Raw genomic sequence first — 5638 nt, 5'->3', positions numbered from 1 at the left:
AAAAAGTTGTTAGTCTTTGTATTATCGGGTGTCCAAAGTTGAATTCTTACATTACATTGGATGTCTGTATGCATGTGCACAAAATAGTACTTTGTTCACAGTGATATCGCTCGGAAATACTATGTTCACAAGTGTTGTTTCACCATGAAGGGCAAACCGAGGACGACATTGTTTGGAAGCACTTGAATAATGGGGTCTATTCGGTGTCCATCGCCTATACGACTCAATTCCTTGGCATGACCCACTCCTCCATGCACGACATGGCTTGAAAAGTTTGGGCCCCTCCAAAAGACAATTTCTTTGCTTGGTTGGCATTGCAAGGTTGGATTTGGACTGGTGGTCGGTTGGAAAGGCGTGGGTGAACAAATTGCGGTATTTGCCCTCTTTGTAAAAGGGAGCAAGAAAGAGGGGCTTGTGTATTCTTCAAGTTTGCTAGACCCTTAGACTTTGGAGATTGGTCATCTGGAAGCTAGGCCTTGTACACATGGATACATCCACTTGGCATTTGGAGGGCTCCTTCAAGGATGAGTGGCACAAGAGAACAAGCATGCAAAACCCCAACAAACGACCCATGGCCTTCCTCACCATACTTGTCGTTTGGAAAATTGAAAAGAGAGAACTCATGCGTCTTTTCCCTGCTGCCAATCTTGTTAAACACCATCTTTGATGAAGTAAAACTATGGGTCACCACGGGTGCTAAGAAACTAGGAAAAATTGTATTATGTGAGTAATTGTCATGTGGCGTTTTGAGGGGCACATGTAAAACTGTATTCTTTACTTAAGTACTCCCTCCGTCCGAAAATACTTGTCTTCAAACTGGATAAAAGGGGATGTATCTAGATGCATTTTAATTCTAGATACATCTCTTTTTATCAATTTTGATGACAAGTATTTTCGGATGGAGGGAGTAACAGACAAGGCAAAGCGCTTATAGAAGAAAAATAAATGGAGGAACTCAAATGTCGATGCCCGTAGCCATGTTAAGTTGGCTCTTTCTTCCGCTAAAAAAAACGTTGGCTCATTCTTATTTTATTTTATTTTGAGCTGCAGTTGGCTCTTTCTTTTAAGTCTACTCTTCATGTTTGGCGGTTGCTGCAGGCCTGCAGCAACCTAGTCCAGTCCAAGATCATCAGGTACTACTGTACTCCTACACAACCTTCAGAAACATAATAGTATCTCCTATGATTCATTTGCTCTTTATGAACAGCTGGTTTTCCTTGAGGCTGCCTGTGGCGTGCAGCACCATGGTCTCGATCGTGATCCCCGGACCGAAAGCCATCATCACACCCCACTCGCCCACCTCCTCTCCCCTCGCCCTACGCCGGCGCAGCTCGTCGAGCACGAAGATCACTGTCGCACCACTCATGTTCCCGTACTCGCGCAGCACCCGTCGGCTCGCCGCCAGCTTCTCGACGTCCAGCCCGAGCAGTTCCTCGACGTGGTCCAAAATCGCACGGCCACCAGGGTGGATAGCCCAGAAGAGATCGTTCCACGTAGCACTGATCCCAATGGACTCGAACGCGTCGATCAGACAACGCTCGACGTTGCTCTTCAGCAGCTTCGGCACCCCGACGGAGACGTGGAAGTCGAGGCCGCCTTTCATGAGCCGCATGGTGATCTCGTCCTCGGTCTCCGGTATCGTCGTCTGCGTGGCGAAAACCATCTCGAACAGCGGGCGCTCGATCCAGTCGACCGGGTCGGCGCCGATTTATGACGGCGCCCGCGCCGTCGCCGAATATGCCGTGGCCGAGGATGGTGTCGAGAAGGCCCTCCTGGGGCCCGTAGAACGCGATGAGGGTGAGCTCGGAGCAGGCCACGAGGACGCGCGCGCCGCGGTTGTTCTCGGCGATCTCCTTGGCGAGCTGCAGCGCCCTGCCGCCGCCTGAGCAGCCGTTGAGGCTGAGGATGGTGCGGGACACAGTGGGGCGGAGGCCGAGCAGCGACGCCAGGCGGAGGTCGGCGCTGGGGGCCTTCCCGCCGGAGTAGGTGCTGAAGACGAGGTGCGTGACGTCGGCGACCTGGCGCCCCCACTCGGCGATGGCCCTGGCCGCGGCGGACGCGGCGAGCTCGGGCACCGCGGCGGAGGCCATGTCTATCCGCGCGTCGAGGGTCGGCAGGGTGCGATCGCTGAAGTCCGGGTGCGCGCTGAGGAGCTCCTCGTCGAGGTGCGCGTAGCGCCTCTCGATGCCAGATTTCTTACCTGAACAGGAGAGAAACGAAAGTCACTAGAGGTGAAAATAAACGCGCGAAAATGGGAGAAAATAAACGCGCGCGATGCATGCACGAGAAGATTACAGATCCTCTTGAGCTTGTCCTTGAGCTCGGCATGGTGCTCGCTGTTGGTGACACGGAAGTAGTAGTCGGCGTAGTCGTCCTGGAGCATGCTGCCCTTCGGGTTCGCCGTGCCGATGGCGAGCACGGCCGCCGGGCCGTCCGCGCGCTGCGCGCGACGGATCTGGTGGACGGCTGTCATGCACGTAGTACGTACGTCGATCGCGCAGGAGTAGTACGTGGCTTGCTGGCTATCTCGGTGGCTTTCTACACTTGCTTTATTGTTTATTGAAGGAGCATATTATAAAACGACGACTGCCATGTAGAGCACTGGATATATATTGCTGGACAAACTGAAGATGGCTAATTCATCGATGGAAAGAGCGATGTGGTACTGACTTTTGCGCGGGATTCGTGGAAATCAATGCACCCGCCTGCCGCCCCACACTGGCGTTGATCCAGCTTTAGCTAATTGGACAAACCAGGCCAGTAAAATGCCAAGAAGTCTCCAGTAAAGTCTGTAGTAAAGTGACTACACAGAACACAGTGCTACTGATCCCCGTTTTGGTGGGAGTTGTGAACCCCTGTTGTGCACAACGACGACTATTTTGGGCACCCACGGGCTCAATTTCTTCAATTGGTCTTGCCTTATTTGTTCGCCCTAATAGAGACCTGTCGTTTGGGACGTCGTGGCGAACTAACCTGTGGTTGGATGGTTAGAAGGACAATGATATTCCAGCCCACCAGAGTTCAAATTCTAGTGCTCGTATTATTTCTAGATTTATTTCAGAATTTCCGGCGATGCGCTTTCAGTGGGAGAAGATGTTCCCGTCGATGACGAGGTGCCTACGGTGACTTCTTAAATCTCAAGATGATATACCGGCTTAGTCACAAGGAGGTGCTCATAGGGGTAGGGAGTGCGTGTGTGCGTTCATAAGGATGAGTGTATGCGCGTATATATGAGCGATCGCGTCTGTACTGTGTTCAGAAAAAATATTATCTTTTGACGCTGTTAGCACCGGATGTCACGTCACGATCGATGGACTTCTATTCCACAATATTTTTTTTTTCATTTTTTCAGACGAACATGTTTATTTTTTGGCTGACATCAGTTTTTTAGTAATCTCTCCTATCTGCCGTTGCATGGCCGCACGGATCTTGAAGCTGGGGAGAGGAGACACGCCATCTCTTAAACTTGTTCGCTAGAAATAAAAGTGGTGAACGCTCTCCCATCCAAACACACGGCCCACCGCATTAGCTAGCACCTCAGCCTCCACCCGGGACACCTAGGGTTGAATCGATTTGAATCCTAGTTCCTCCTTTTTACTAGGTGGCAAAAATAATGCAAAATCTTGTTTTACGTGCTTGGCAAATTTACAACAAAAATATATACATGGCATGGATCTCCGAAGATGTTTGTTGGGTTGGCATGGATCGAGATTAGGATTTGTCACTCCGTGTGATGAAGATGTATCTCTGGCCCTCTCGGTAATACATCATCACAAGAAGCTTACAAGTAAAGTGACTAAGGAGTTAGTCACAGGAAGATGTATTACATAATGAGTAAAGAGACTTGCCTGTAACGAGATTGAACTAGGTATGGAGATACCAACGATCGAACCGCGGGCAAGTAACATACCGACAGACAAACATATGTTGTCATAAAAGTTCGACCGATAAAGATCTTCATATAATATGTAGGAACCAATATGGGCATCCAGGTCCCGCTAAAGCGTCTCGGTCATGTCTACATCATTCTCGAACCTGTAGGGTCCGCAGGCTTAACGTTCGTTGACGATATAGTATTATATGAGTTATGTATGTTGGTGACCGAATGTTGTTCGGATTCCCAGATGAGATCACAGACATGACGAGGAGCTCTGGAATGGTTCCGAGGTAAAGACTGATATATAGGATGATATGGTTAGGCCAAGTGGTAAGGCCCACGGGGCTTTAGGTCGGTGCAAAAGAAAGTTTTGTGGAGGTCAGGGACCAGACGCCAGGGACCCTGGCATCTGGCCCTAGGCCAGACGCCGAGGACTGTGGCGTCTGGTCCAGGAGTACGAGAAGGACTCTTGCCTTGCGGGCTAAACCGACGTTGACGACGCTCTTTCTACAATAACGACCCCAGGGCTCAACATATAAATAGAGGGGCATGGCTAGCACCTGGAACACATTAAGATTCACCAAGCCGTGTGCCGGCAACCCTGCCCCCTCTAGTTTATCCCCTGTCATAGTTTCCGTTGTGGTTGGCGAAGCCCTGCGGAGATTGTTCTTCACTACCACCGTCACCGCGCCGTCGTGCTGCCGGAACTCATCTACTACTTCGCCCCTCTTGCTGGATCAAGAAGGCGAGGACGTCATCGAGCTGAACGTGTGCTGAACCCGGAGGTGTCGTATGTTCGGTACTTGATCGGGACGGATCGTGAAGGTGCATGACTACATCAACCGCGTTGATAAATGCTTCCGCTTAGTGATATTCAAGGGTATGAAGATGCTCCCCCTCTCTCGTAGCTATGCATCTCCATGGATAGATCTTGCGTGTGTGTAGAAAATTTTGTTTTCCATGCAATGTTCCCCAACAGCTTTTTCAGGTCCAGAATCCCAGCTTCCGGCGATCTCCCTCTTCATGTAAATCTTGCAAATTAAGTGAGAAAAGGCATTAGAATTGCATCATAAAGTGCTATAATGATCAAAAACAATATAAATATCAGTAAGAAAACATGATGCAAAATGGACCTAACTCTTGAATTTTGCTCGGCCTTCTTAAGACACCCTTGTATTTTGTCCGAGTCAGACCTAATGATTGATGTATTATTGGGTCTTCCGTCCCTTGTTTGTAATATATGAGTTATATTTAATTTGTCTTGTAGAGGTGTGTTGTGTACTATCGTGAATCACCGTTCGTGATCGTGCATGCTGCATGGATGATTAGTCCACGATCAAGTTTGGGAGCGTCACGGAATTAACGCACACACACACACACACAGAGAGAGATAGATAGATAGATAGAGAGAGAGCACGTCCGCTCAGATCGCCGATCAGGCTACGCGAAGGGCGACAATCTAGACGGTGTGCTGGTGCTGCCGCCCACTAGTGCAGAACCGGGCAATAGCACCGGTTCGTAAGGTCCTTTAGTGCCGGTTTCGTAACCAGCACTAAAGTGTGGGCACTAAAGCCCCCCCCCTTTAGTACCGGTTCGGCACGAACCGGTGCTAAAGGGCAACCACGTGGCACGAGCCAGCTCCGGAGGCCTGGAGCCCTTTAGTACTGGTTGGTAAGACCAACCGGTACTATAAGGTTTGGTTTTTTTTAGTTTTATGATTTCTTTTTCATTTAATTTTGTGTTTCCATTTTAATTCTTTTT

At 49.6% G+C, this 5638-nt stretch overlaps 1 pseudogene; it reads right to left on the bottom strand.

Annotated features, from left to right (window-relative positions):
* Window positions 1-1186: 1186 nt before the first annotated feature.
* The window catches only part of LOC119310158, a 7340-nt pseudogene continuing 2888 nt past the window's right edge, over window positions 1187-5638 (bottom strand).

The sequence above is a fragment of the Triticum dicoccoides genome, chromosome 5B (assembly GCF_002162155.2).
Source record: "Triticum dicoccoides isolate Atlit2015 ecotype Zavitan chromosome 5B, WEW_v2.0, whole genome shotgun sequence".
Lineage (NCBI taxonomy): Eukaryota > Viridiplantae > Streptophyta > Magnoliopsida > Poales > Poaceae > Triticum > Triticum dicoccoides.
Note: the sequence above shows the minus strand (reverse complement) of the source record. Positions and strands in the feature narration are given on the sequence as shown.